Consider the following 15,120-nt stretch of genomic DNA (forward strand, 5'->3'; position numbering starts at 1 on the left):
GCACAACGATCCAACATTACCGAGAAAAAGGATAGACACCATAAATAAGTGGGGCCCCGTGATCGCTCTCCCTTCGTCTCCTCCCGTGTGATCCCTCTTCCTCCGACTCCCGACCTTGCGGAAAAGAAAAATGAAATGAAAGAGTTTCACCGGACGGCAAACACATGTGCTGCCTAGTAATAATAATAATAACGTAAAAAATCGACCTACAAATCTATTATTAAATAAGCTAAACTAGGGTTTTGCCCAAGATACTACGGATCAATTTCTGAAAATCCAACTACGGGGTTCGATTTTGGCCTGCTAATATAAAATTATATAATCCGAACTAGTATTCCTCTAAAAAATCATTTTGGTATGCATCGTTGGTACTTTTCATAGCTAGAGTGCTTACTCCCTCCGTTAGCAAATAGTCTTCGTATGTCATATAGTAAGCATTCAAGTTGAAAAACAAGCTCTAGACATATTCAAACCAGAAAAATCATGTATCTACCCCTATATATCCCTAAACCCTGACTTATGAATTCAAGCATGAAGAGAAGTGGTTTTTGGTTTCAATCATGGAAATTTCAAAAACCCTCCCAAGAGCTTCATTTTGGAGTGACTAATTAAGAAGCATACATGCTTACCTTTTCATATTAATGTTTTAAACTTGTTCAAATCTTGGTCAACAAACCTAGGATTTGACGAAGAATCAAATGGGTATAAAAAAATTAAAACCAAGGTCTGCTCATGTCATATAGTGAGCATTCAATTAAATTGATAAACAAGGTCTAGACATATTCAAACTAGCAGGAAAATCATGTATCTACCCCCTAACCCTAAACTCTACCTTATGAAGTCAAGCATGCATGAAGAGAAGTGGTTTTTGGTTTTCAAGCATGGAAATTTCAAAAACTCTTATGTCATCTAGTAAGCATTCAATTAAGTTGATAAACAATGTCTAGACATATTCAAACCAGAAAATTTATGTATCAAGCTACCCCTAACCCCAAACTCTGTCTTATGAAGTCAAGCATGAAGAGAAGTACGTGGTTTTTTGGTTTCAAACATGGAAATTTCAAAAACCCTCTCAAGATCGAGCTTCATTTTGGAGTGACTACGAAGGATACATGCTTAATTTTTCATATTCATGTTTTAAACTTGTTTAAATCATGGTCAAACATAGGATTTGACCAAGATTCAAATGGGCATAAAAATTCAAAAAAAAACAATAAAATGAAAAACCAATGCACATAGTCATCTTATGTCATCTAGTAAGCATTCAATTAAGTTGATAAACAAGGTCTAGACATATTCAAACCAAAAAAATTCATGTATCAAGCTACCCCTAACCCCAAACTCTGTCTTATGAAGTCAAGCATGAAGAGAAGTACGCAGTTTTTTGGTTTCAAACATGGAAATTTCAAAAAACCCTCTCAAGAGCTTCCATTTTGGAGTGACTACGAAGGATACATGCTTAATTTTCCATATTCATGTTTTAAACTTGTTTAAATCATGGTCAAACCTAGGATTTGGCCAAGATTCAAATGGGCAAAATTTAAAAAAAAATCAAGGCACATAGTCTTCTTATGTCATATAGTAAGCATTCAATTAAGTTGATAAACAAGGTCTAGACATATTCAAACGAGAGAAATCATGTATCTACCCCCTAACCCTAAACTCTGTCTTATGAAGTCAAGCATGCATGAAGAGAAGTTGTTTTTGGTTTCAAGCATGGAAATTTCAAAAACCCTCCCAAGAGCTTCATTTTGGAGTGACTAAGAAGCATACGTACGTGCTTACTTTTTCATATTCATGTTTTAAACTTGTTCAAATCTTGGTCAAACCTATGATTTGACCAAGATTCAAATGGGTATAAAAAATGAAAACCAAGGTCTTCTTATGTCATATAGTAAGCATTCAATTAAGTTGATAAATAAGGTCTAGACATATTCAAACCAGAAAAATCATGTATCAAGCTACCCCTAATTAACTCTGTCTTATGAAGTCAAGCATGAAGATAAGTATGTGGTTTTTTGGTTTCAAACATGGAAATTTCAAAAACCCTCTCAAGATCGAGCTTCATTTTGGAGTGACTATGAAGGATACATGCTTACTTTTTCATATTCATGTTTTAAACTTGTTTAAATTATGGTCAAACCTAGGATTTGACCAAGATTCAAATGGGCATAATTTAAAAAAAACAAAAAATGAAAAACCAAGGCACATAGTCTTCTTATGTTATATTGTAAGCATTCAATTAAGTTGATAAACAAGGTCTAGACATATTGAAACCAGAGAAATCATGTATCTACCCCCTAACCTAAACTCTGTCTCATGAAGTCAAGCATGATGATATGTGGTTTTTGGTTTCAAACATGGAAATTTCAAAAACCCTCCCAAGAGCTTCATTTTGAAGTGATTAATTATGAAGCATACATGCATGCTTACTTTTTCATATTCATGTTTTAAACTTATTCAAATCTTAGTGAAACCTAGGATTTGACCAAGATTCAAATCCGTATAAAAATTAAAAAACAAAATAAAAAAACAAGGTCTTCTTATGTTATATAGTAAGCATTCAATTAAGTTGATAAATAAGGTCTAGACATATTCAAACCAGAAAAATCATGTATCTACCCCTAACCCTAAGCATGTATCTCGTTGTTTGCGCTATGATACAATATCTACCTATGTTACACTAATCTCCTCTCTCCTACTTAATTAGCTGCCACATCAGCAGTTTTGTGGGACCAATGTGTATGATACTAGCTATGATACTAGCATTATCATGTGGGTACCTAAATCTCGAGTCAAAGTTTGACACGAGACCGATGTGGACTTTATTAATGGTGGAAGGGAGTAACAATCATAAGCACATTATTATTATTGATTGAACAACATTTTATTTGATGTGCCATAAGAAGTTTAGAAACTCCTATCCCCTGGAGGTGGCGTTTTGGCACACACGTGCATATGCACCGATTATTGGAAATAATAAAAAAAACAATTATATAAATGTTAAAAAAATCTGACATAAATTTTTTGGTATACATTGTGACATCCTATGTTCGTTCATAAGTTTTCGTGGAAAAACAACATTTTGTGTGGTGTGTACAAAAAAGGCAAAAAATGTACGTAGTCGTGTTACAGCATCAAAATTTGTCTTTTTTATAGGAGCCACATATTTTTTTAAAAAAACTTATGTACCAACATTAAATGTCTAGATATACATGTAAAATTTCAGTTTAGAATTTTTGGACACTTTGAAATGTGGATTCACATAATGGATTCCTCTACCTCGACCCCCTTGGATTACTGAACAGACTTACAGTACTACTAGTAGGGCCTACTATTTATTATTATTATTATTACCTACTGCAGGCAAAATTTAATCTCATCGAGCGGTAAAATTCCCCGCCAACGCCCAAATATCTCGCGCCGCAAAGTTTTAGATCTGCGAATATTTTTTTCCCTCAAAAGAAGGACTGCGAAATTCCCTTTTTCTCCTCTATCGCCCAGCTTCGCCCTAGTTTCGCCCGCAAGCCCTCAGAGAAACCGCTCCTCTTACCTACCTCCCACCTTCACGGCCGCCGCACCGGAAAATCACCGCCGCACTTTGCCGTTCAAGCTGCCACGGCTTCAAACCTCGAGGCTGCCCTATCCGCTTGATCTACACCTACTTCGGTGTCCACCGCACCGTATCTCGTTCGCCGACTCTATCGACCACCGCACCTGACCAGCTTCGCCGACACCGACGTCCCCGTGCACTGCACATCATCTGCTTCACCGACCTTCTACTTCGGCCGGCGCGCTGAACACTTCATCGACCGCCCAGCATGTCCTTCTCCGACCCCCCAAGATCTGCTTCCCCGGCACCCACCGCAATAGCAGTCCCCTCGCCGACCTCCACGTCACCCGTAAGAACGCGGAACACGTCTAAACGCCGCCCAGAAATAGGTAACCAGACATCCCTGCGCGTTTTGTTCTATTAGGAGTATTGCAGCTGACTGTATTTCTGAATTCGTGCTAGTATATTTTTAACTTACAAGTGCTTTCGTTTGTAACCACCTCATCCTTTAGATTTAAACACGACACATAAGTATTTTTTTTCCGTGACCTAACCCATCCATTTGCTGAAACTCTACATGGTATCAGAGCCTAGGTTTCCTTCCTGCTAGTGCTAGCCGCCCCAAATAGTACCATACAAGTTATTCCTTTGACCACAAAAACCACCGTTGAGATGTACAAATCCAGGCGGCGGGAGGCCGCATCAGGTGCTCTGCGTGGGTTGCGGCTATCACACACAGGGATGCGAGTTGTGTGAGATCGGCGACTGCTCGCGCGGGGACAAAGAAGAGGGTCAAGATCGTTTTGGTTTAGAAAGGAGAGAAGAGGAAGTGAATCCGTGGCAGAGAGATCTGGATCCGTGCGAGGGGGAGATGTTGGAGGCGTGCGGAGTGGGCCGAGCCTTTGAGCGCAGGGCGGAGCCGGAGGTTGGTGCTGGACGTTGACCAGCGCGAGCCGATCGATGTGGCCAGGTGCGGTCTGCCAGGTTGGCCAGGGCGCGCAGACGAGGCGCCATCCGAGTGGAAGTGAGGAGAAAATGGAGATGTGAGGCTGTGAGGATATGTTGTGATGGAGTTGATGAGGCTGCGATTGAGTCGTGATGGAGTTGATGAGGCTGCGGTTTAGTGGTGATGGTGATGGTTGTGGATATGTCCAGGGGAAAGGCATGCGTGCCTGAGGTGAGACTGGTTGAGGCCTGACCGGGGGATAGGCATGGGTGCTTGAGGAGTGGATGGTTGAGGCAGGAGTTGGCTGGGGGTTTGTGGGAGAGACGAAAGAGGTCAGTGGCCGGGCAGAGTGGAGAAGAGAGGCTGAGGACATTGAGGCGAGTGTGGATGGTTCTGCGGAACTTGTGTGGTGAGGCAGCCGGGGTTGTTGAGGATGTGTATGGTTAGGAGTTGTGCGTATCCCAGATGGTTGAAGCTGGATGTCTTCGCTGCTGATGAAGAGATGAATCGAGATGACAAGATGATGGAAAGTGCAATGCTGTCATGTATCCTAGGAGTTATGCTGAAAGTTCATTACTCGTAGTTGTCATATGTGTCATGTTGTTGCAAGATGGCCATGGTTGTTTACCCATGATCATCTTGAGGGGGTGTGTTGGACCATGAGTGAGTTTAGTAGTAGCGCTGTAGTAATATTGTATCCAGTGTGAGGCCCATAGAGGCCCATGTCCAGTGGTATTGTAACCCTAACTCAGATGATATAAATACAGAGTGCCGTGGTCTGAGTGACCTAACCAACCCATTCGCTGAAACTCTACAAAATATGAGCCACCAATCATGAGCCGTTGAATGCTCTACATGTCCACGATTGACAACAACAACAACACCACCAACAACAAAGCTTTATTCCCAAACAAGTTGGGGTAGGCTATACAAGTCCACCATTGACACGATTACAATTTCTCACTATTTGGCCGTAGGCTACTGCTCTAGTTACATCATGTTTGATATCTTTCTGCGATCCTGTATTGCATGTTTATGCACGTCATAATGTTTCTACTACTGTTTGGTGTCAATTTAATTATAGCAAATCCTTGACTCGTAACTGTTTGTTGTTATTACACGTGCAGCAGGCACATCTTACACTCAGAAACGTAGAGTAAAGCTCACCTATAATCATGTAAGTACCTGCTATTTTTTGTATATTGCATAATGCAAACTTCTATATCTTGGATCCTGTTTCTGTTTACAATTGGCCTCTCCTTCATGCAGAGGAGAAACAGTGTGGCACCAGGTTCTTCTGCCCAAGTACCTGATGAGGTCCGTGTGACTCAAAAAAAAGCTCACGTAAGTTCCCTGTTTTTTTTTTTTGGAATGTTAATTTACCTCCTGTGCGTAGTTCAATTGCATCATTTTCTGTATGTTGCACTACCTAAGTTGCCTAATGGAATCTAATAAAATATAAACAATGACCATATGGAACATTGCACACTGCCTTTGACCCATCTGGCATCCGGCATGCCTGGGTATAAGTTACATGATTTGGCTATGTTAAACAAGTCCTAAAATTCTATTATGTTAATTTTTTGCATGTTGCTTCATTGAGTTTTCCTGTTGTTCCATGGCTAGTGCATGAAGTTTGATAGAAATAATCCTAGCTGAAATGATGCACTTCGTGTTTTTTTATTGCTTTATTCCTAACCTAGCTTCCTATTCTACTTGAAACATGATTGCTTTATTCCTAACCTAGCTTCCTATTCTACTTGAAACATGATTGCTTTATTCCTAACCTAGCTTCCTATTCTACTTGAAACATTGTGAAAAAATAGTTATATTACTTGTTTAAATGTCTAGCTTTGTTTTTCCGAGTCCCATTGACATGATGTGGTATATCCATATTCAAATGATCTGGCTGTTTATATAATACGCTCCATGTTCAATTGCTTCATTCATTTTCTAGTAATCTACTAGTAAGTAGCACGTGCTTTGCACGTCACGACATATATAATTTTAAAATATATTTCCATATTTTATTTGATGTTGATAATTATTATTTTTTGCTAAAATTAGTCACAAAGCCTAAAGTTTGGCTTTTGAAAAACTAATACACCCTAAAAGAAGTAATGGAAGGAGTAATATGTGAGTTCATTACAATTAAGTTTTTTAGTCAGTATGAAATAGAAGTATACCCTAATACGAAAGTGACAAAACTTTTTCATGGACACCCCATTAGGATTATGTATATTTTTGTGATTAGAGTCGAGAATTTTTAAGGATCTATCTTACCTTTTGCGGCATGCATATTGCACGGCAAGACTATCTAATTTATATATTTCTACCATATTTTTTGAAATTTAAAATACATTATCCAATATCTATGTATAAATTTACTACCTCAATACTTTTTATGTGACCCACACATGGCCACCGTTAGATTTTATATCAAAACTGGGTTGTCATGGGGAAAAAAGTTAGACCTTAATATGAGTAATATTAGTACTAAATTAATATATAATATTTTATCAGCCTTGGTTGGTGGACCAATGAACTTCGTATCTTTGAGCTTGAAGATGGTTCTTGTAACATAGTAATTGCTATTTGTTTTCCTAGCACAGAATTATATATCAATATCTTCACATAACCATGTACGATGAAGATGATATTTTTCATAACACAGTGCCAATGTAGACGATGGCTTGTGCTTCTATAAACTCCCAAAATAAAAATGTTTTCTTGAGTAAAACAAAAGAACGGCTGAGATTAAATGATACATGTTTGGTATTAGGGGTGAGATAGCTGAGATTAAATGATACCATGATACCCTTTCGGGGGATTACACTATTTTAATTTTTGAGGGTATATGAAAGCTAAGGCCATGTTTGTTTGGGCTTCTGCTTCTGCTTTTAGAGCTTTTGAGGTCCAAAAGTAGCAGCCCAAACAAACACCAACAATTAGAAAAGCGCTTTGAAGAAGCGCTGTGCCTAAATGAACTAGCAATCCGGAAGTTGGGCGAGACCTGCTTCCCGAGCTTCTTCTGCTCCCGAGCGGCGGTGGACCAAAATGCCCCTAACACTTGCTGCTAACAACGAAAAAACTGTCCTCACATACAACTCTGGCCCGCCCCTTCCAATCGTTCCCCGCCCGAGAGCCCAGTGCCCATTTTCCCCTTCTTCCTGTCCCGTTCAATGAAAGGATAGGGTTAGGGTTTCCTGCCCAGCCGCCGTCGTCGTTCCGGCCGGCATCGTCGCCAGTATCCGCCGCTGCCGTCCCAGTAGTCCGTCCCCACTTGCAAGCTCGTCGGGAACGCCAGAGAGCATGGTGTAGGAGCTCCTGCAGCAGGGGCGCGCCTCCGCCGCGATAGCATGCGTGGCCCCATGGTCAGCCTCGAGGCCGAGGGCCAGGTCGACCGCCTCCTCTGCGCGTAGGCGGACAAGCAGGGAAGCGCGGCCTAGGAGGAGGACGCTGAGTAGGGAGGCGCGACCTAGGAGGAGGAATCTGAGCACGGCCGCCGGCGACAGGAGGTGCTTGAGGCGTCGCGGGGTCGCAATTTCTCATTCAGCAGACCGCCTGGAGCTGCTCTTCCATCGGTTGGTCCATCTTCACTCCGGTGCGAGGCTCTTCACTACCCGCTCGGCTGCTGCAGGAAATTCTTCCTCCACAGGTCCGTCCAATCCACAGTATTGAAGTATTGATGTACAGAGTAATTGGTAGTTTGGTACAGAGCACGGTGTTCATGCGATGCAATTTTATTTTCCTCTCCTGTACTGTATATGGTAGCTACCAGTTTCACATGACGGTGAAGATGAGAAGGATTTGACAATCCTATTCATATATATTTTATTTTGGATGTCATCGTTTACTTCAAGCAATCAAGGCAATACTTCTGCAAAAATCCTTTTGTGCGCTATTTTGCAAATCTTACTTTTCAATATACAGTAGCATATTTTAGAGCTTAGAGCCTGCCCATTTAAAGCAACCTCGCTGATTAACAATCGACTGATTAATTCCTAAAATTAAGGTGATCGATCAATTAACGGTTAGTGAGATGTCTTGTGATATTGTTTACACTTTTTTTAAAGCCGTAAAAACTTTAACTTAGAAGCCAAAAGCTATATTTAATTCTAAACAACACTCCAAAATATTCCGATACAAAAAGTGTTCAAAATTATTATAGCAAAAAAGAAAGATAAATTGAAGTATTTTGGGGTTATTAAACATGATAATTATGTAATGAAACTATTATAAATAGCAAATTCGTTTCAAATCTGTATATATTCAACATCTTCAGCACTCAGGGCATTTCAGACATTTCACTCCTAAACCAATAGCAGCAACCATAAAAAGCACTTCAACCAGACATCAAATCTCTGCTTCCAACAGCTGCTTCTCACAGCTGCTTTTTCACAGCCCACCAGCTACAGCTGCTTCTCAAAAGCTGCAGCCCAAACAAACAGACCCTAAATCCTTAGATTTTGTTGGCAAGTGAATGTTGTCATTGGCCCTGTTATGGATTTTGCATTTCTATTGCCACTACTTGTACTGACATCTCGCTTCATTCTTGTTTAATTCGGTCCCGTTGGTACTCGAACCCGGGTGGGCTGGCTGTGCACTCGCAAGCCTTGCCACTGAGCTAGCACTCAGTTCTCAGATTAAGCAATGCCTCGTTATGCTTAATTTAAATGTTATGGCACTTCATACAAGCCATACAATTAATTGTTGCATTGACCTTCTACGTTGTCGAAGGCACTATCTGAGCATGCTTAAATCAATCATACATTATTTTCCTAATTGTATCCAATCCAACATGCACATGTTTTGACTGTATTTGGCTATTTGCTAGATTTCTTCTGTGCAGTGACCTGGCTTCGTTATTGGGCACATGATGTCTAGTTGCTTGGTTCATTGTATACATCATCGCCATGATCTAGTTTGGTTTGTTCTAAGAGGCATGTGGCTTAACTGGTTTCTTTGTTATATCTGCCCATGGTTCTTTCAAAATTATGTCAACAAAGGCCGTTTGTTTGCCGTGTATTGTATTGCATTTTAACTTGTTTTGTCTTAGTTTCAGCCTGCAAACAAAGCTGTAATGTCGTAGGGACAACCCATTTATCAAGTGTTGCGGTCATTTCACGTAGCAACAATGTGACAAAGTGGCACGTGCTCTCATTGGTCCACTGAGTCCAAGTACACCAACCGTTCCAGAAGAAATAGATGTACGAGGCTCTATTTTGGATTGCTTGCTATGTTATATCAGCTCAATGATGCTCTTGAAATTGGAGGTCTTTTATTGCATCATATGATGTTGTAACTTGTTTTATCTAAATTTCAGGCTTCAAATAAAGCTACAAAGCTAGAAGCAAGGGCCAATGCCTCAAGTATTGATGTTTCACAAAGCAGCAGTGAGAGTGCATATTGCTCGCATAGGCCCATGGTATCTATTGCTCAACTTAATCCGGCACAAAGAGATTTGGGGATGCACTCCAAGAGACAGTTGATATATTTGGGCGGGAAAACAAAGATGCTTGATGAAATAATTGCCAACACACGCCAAGAGATACATGAATTGAAAAATAGGCAAACTTTGACAGAAAATGTTCTAAAGAATCTCCTATGCACTTGTCATGGTAAGCCAGTTGTGATGTGTCTGGGAATTGAAGGTGTCTAAATAAACTTTGATTATGTTGTTCACCAAGTGGACTGCTGATGCCAATGCTGTAATTAATTACTGCTCAAAATTTCGTTCAAAATTTCCTGGTCTGTAATAATTGCAAATTTTGTTGTTGTACTAAAATGAGATATGTTCCATGTGGCTGCTGTATTTTGTGTGAAATAATATAATGATGTGTACTTCAATTAAACCATAAATCGGCTGCATGCTGAAAATTTGAATCTGAGCGCACGTGTGAACTGTTTTCTGCTCGTAATGCAATAAAGGCTGTTTCTTCGAAGACTATGAACATGGTAGCCCATTAATAATACCTTAATAATTATGCCTGCTAGCAAGATAGACGGTCCTTATTATAGTCAGGCATGCCAACTTGTATGATTAAAAGTAGTTCGTACACATTAAATCTACCATCTGCATTTTTCTTTGTAATAACTTTTCTTTTTACACAACTCAAAACTTGTCATGCTAATATGAAATTCGAGATGGCAAAACATGGGAAAGATAAAGATATCTTTTTCCTGCGAAATGCTGGGTTTTGAAGCCCAAGTCCAAGTCTTTCTCTGCTCAAGTTTTGGAGGAACAACTCCAAGTAGAACGAGTTGCAACAGCTATGCTAAGAACAAAAGTTAACATGTTGAGATCGAGATTAGAAGCATGTGACGCCCTATTGCACGAGGCCAATCAAGTTCGTTATAATCTCCCAAAGACTTAGAAAATGCCATAGATAATTGGAGATGAACACTACATAGTGAGTACATTGGTCTTGTGAAATGTTTCCTTAGAATAAGGCACCGTTCCTACTTTTGTTGGTGGATGCATTTATCTGCGGTTGGGATCAACTTGGTAGTTGTTCCTGTGGATGTTATATAAATTAAATGCATAGCCTTTTTCAATCAGTTTGAACTTAAATGGTATCATAGCCTTGGTCTCAAGTTTGAATTGTCGAACGCGTGGTTTAATTTAATCTCAGTCGGGCGGCAAAATCTCCCACCAATCCTGAAATATTTCAAACGCATTTTTTGATTGGGATTAAGAAGATAGGGACATAGATCCAGTGCCCCCACGTTCACAGGGCACATCAAACTTGAGATTAAATTATGCGTTCTAGTTCTATACAAAACCCAGTAGGAGGTTGAGCGGCAGCGGCTAGGGTTTAGTGTGGGAGGAGATGATATGCGTACGCTCCTGTTTATATAGGTCGGAGGCACGCGACGGCCGCTGCACGCGTGGCATCGCCATTCGCAGAGGTAGGTTACGACGCGTGCCACCCGAGGCATCGCCATTTTACGCGACCGCAGACTGCCGAAGCGGCGCCGCTGAGAAGACGCATCGACGCTGGGTCACTGCCAAGCGGGCCCGACGAAACGTTCGCTAGACGCGAGCGGACACTTTACGCGTCCATGCAGCGTCCGCGCGACGGATCCGAGACACATATTTGGGCATGTTTGCGTCGCTGTGAACGGCCCAGTCACTATGCGTCGTCCCGCTGGAGTTTGTACCAGATACATTTTTGGCCCGGACAGAAGCGCTCGGAACCGAAATCATCTTCTGTTCCCTTCTCTATTTCTTCAGGTTCGAGAGAACACAGCAGCTCTTCAGCTCAGCAGAAATTAATCGGGTCACGCTGTTGCTTTCCTTGCCATAGGATTGAAACGAATGGTGGATGGGAAGCCTCAGGTCACGTTGTGCCCTGTGAACGTGGGGGCACTGGATCTCTGTCCAGAAGATAGATCATGATCATGGTAGTGACCTATATTCAACGTGATGATGATTTGATTTTGCACTCGGCCTTGAACAGAGGTACTAGTACGGTGTCACAATTTTTTATCATTATACTTGGACGGTGGCCAAATTCAAAATCTCATAGCGGCAAAACTTGCCGCCCACAAAATACAAAAATTTCACATGCTTCCAAATTCCTATTCTACCCCTGTGGAGATGGCAGCAAAGTCGGTTGGTGGGGGGGGTCTGCCCATCATTTTTTGGATCACCACCTCCCTAGCCCAGGAAACCCTCCCAAAAAAAATACATTTCCTTCAGACCACCCACCGGAACTTCCCAAGTCCCTCTCTCCCACCTCCACGACCACCGCACCGGAACATCCCCGCCGGACTTCCCTGGCCTACCCGAGCCCTCGCGATCCTCGTCATCCGGCTGCCTGCCGGAGCCGCTTCATCGATGCCATCATCAACCGGACCGGATCATCCCCGCCGAACCTCGAAACCATATGCTCATCCAGCAGTCTACCGCAGTCGCTTCAGCTGCGGTATCGTCCACCCCACCGGAGCCGCTTCGCCGGATCCGTCATCCACCGCATCGTATCTTGCTCACCAACACCGCTGTGCATGAACCGGATCTGCTTCACCGGCGCCGTGCATGATCTAAACTCTTCTACTGTCGCTTTTCTATTGCTTGCCTGCAAGTTCTTGTTTAATCTTGGGGGAACCTGTTTGTGCTAACGACGCGCCGTTACGTTTTTGCAGATGAGATGAGTAACCATGAAGTGTAATGGCCGTCTCTCCAACCCCAAGTAGCACATGTAGCGTACTTCATCACCGGATCTATCAACCCCAGGAAGATCTGTTGTGACTCCCACAGAGTGCTTCTCCTAATGTAAGTCCCTTGTTTTAGCGACATGTTATGGGTTCAGATGCTTGTTTGTCTGAAGCTCTTTTAGTTCATTCCTAGCTATGACCGTAACACGTTGCTATTTTCTACTTCATTGCTAACTTTAAGCGATTGAACATTTTGGTTTGCATTCCACCTTTCTGTAGATGTAGCCATCATAACTTCTATCTTGCTCAGTCGTTGTTACAAAAATTATAGGTATTATAGTAACATCCTGCTATTATTTAGTTCATGGCCAATTTTAAGTAATTGCACATGTTGGTTCGCATTCCCTGCTCTATAGATTTTGGCATCATAACTTCTATATTTGGTTTACATTCCCTGCTCTGTAGATCTAGCCATCATAACTTTATCTTGCTCAGTCATTGTTACAAAAATTATGGCCTGCTACTATGTTGTTTGTGCCAATTTTTTACTCCATGAACATGTTGGCTTGCATTCCCTGTACTACAGGTGATGCCATTTTTTGTATCTAGTTCATTGTAAGCTAACAAAGTAAGGACTTAGTTTGGCATGCTATCACTCTGCTATCTAGCCTGTAGTACAAATAAACTTGTCATACTACTAGATAATAATTTTGCGTGCCATCTTGTTCTTCAAAAGCTGCATTATTGACTTGTTTCTCTGACTTGGCATGACACTCACATATGGAAAGCTGAACATATTGGTTTGCATTCCCTCTTATACAAGTTCACAGGTGATCCCACTATATTCTGTATCTGGTCCATCCTAAGCTCCAGCATTAACTATCCTCTATGTGTTGCTCATTACAAGTTTATATCCCGAAACATCTTGATTTGCATCCCCTTCACTATAAGTTCAGGAGTATTATTTAGTTCACGGCCAAAATGAAGTAATTGCACTTGGCACATGTTGGTTCACATTCCCTCCTCTTTAGCTTTTGCCATCGTAACTTCTATTTTTGGTTTACATTCCCTGCTCTGTAGATGTAGCCATCATAACTTCATCTTGCTCGATGGTTGTTACAAAATTTATAGCCTGCTACTATGTTGTTCATGCCAATTTTGTACTCCCTGAACATGTTGGTTTGCATGGGACTCGACAGTAGTAAGTCTGCTATTTCATTCTAACATGCTCTGTTATATTGGCTGTTGGTATGCGGCATGCACTCTTTGTTTGCTTATTGTGCGCATTACAATGATCTTGTTATAACGACGAAATGATGAGTTCCAAATTCTTTGGCAAACAATATTGTAGTGTCTTTGCCTTTCCATTGTTGCTGTCTTAACTTGTAATGTCTTTGTTTCGGATATAGGTGCTGCATGGACAACTTAAAAGATTGCCGGATCCCTTCATTGTATTGCTAGGTTTAATTACCATTCAATTTCTCTGGGTTCTGTAATATTTTTTCAATGCCTTGCAGCTGATGTAATATTTAGTTAGTTTTTATAGTTCTTTCGCGCATTTTTTCTTTGGTGCTTGTGGTAAGTGAGGCTATCCGACAGAAATCAATGATGCGTAAATATTCTCAGTATCTAAATCACGAATTCTCATCCCTTAAACGGCCCAATTAAGCGAAATCACATATGTGCCGGCCCGCAAAATCCTAAAGCGCCTATTACGCCGGCATATAAACAGCAACTAAACGGGCTGGCCCACTTACTTATTGGGCCAGCCCACTTGATTTACTGTGGACCCCACACTTTTATTGGGCCGGCCCACTTGCTTTAAGGTGGACCCCACCCACTACTGGGCCAGCCCACTAACTAGTTGGGCCAGCCCAATTGCTTTTGTGGTGGCCCCCACATACTAAATGGGCCGGCCCTTTAAGACGAAAGTGGGACCCACCAGTGTTTTTGGCCCGGCCCACTATCTTGTTGGGCCGGCCCACTTGCTATATGGTGGACCCCACATACTAAATGGGCCGGCCCTTTAACTGGAAAGTGGGACCCACCTGTGTTTTTGGCCCGGCCCACTAGCGTGTTGGGCCGGCCCACTTGCTATATGGTGGACCCCACATACTAAATGGGCCGGCCCTTTAACAGGAAAGTGGGACCCACAAGTGTTTTGGCCCGCCCACTATCTTGTTGGGCCGGCCCACTTGCTATATGGTGGACCCCACATACTAAATGGGCCAGCCCTTTAACCGGAAAGTGGGACCCACCTGTGTTTTTGGCCCGGCCCACTATCTTGTTGGGCCGGCCCACTTGCTATATGGTGGACCCCACATACTAAATGGGCTGGCCCTTTAACAGGAAAGTGGGACCACCGGTGCTTTTGGCCCGGCCCACTGGCTTGTTGGGCCAGCCCATTTGATCAAATGTGGACCCCACGTACTAAATGGGCCGGCCCGATAGCAGGAAAGTG

The sequence above is a fragment of the Lolium perenne genome, chromosome 2 (genome assembly GCF_019359855.2).
Source record: "Lolium perenne isolate Kyuss_39 chromosome 2, Kyuss_2.0, whole genome shotgun sequence".
Lineage (NCBI taxonomy): Eukaryota > Viridiplantae > Streptophyta > Magnoliopsida > Poales > Poaceae > Lolium > Lolium perenne.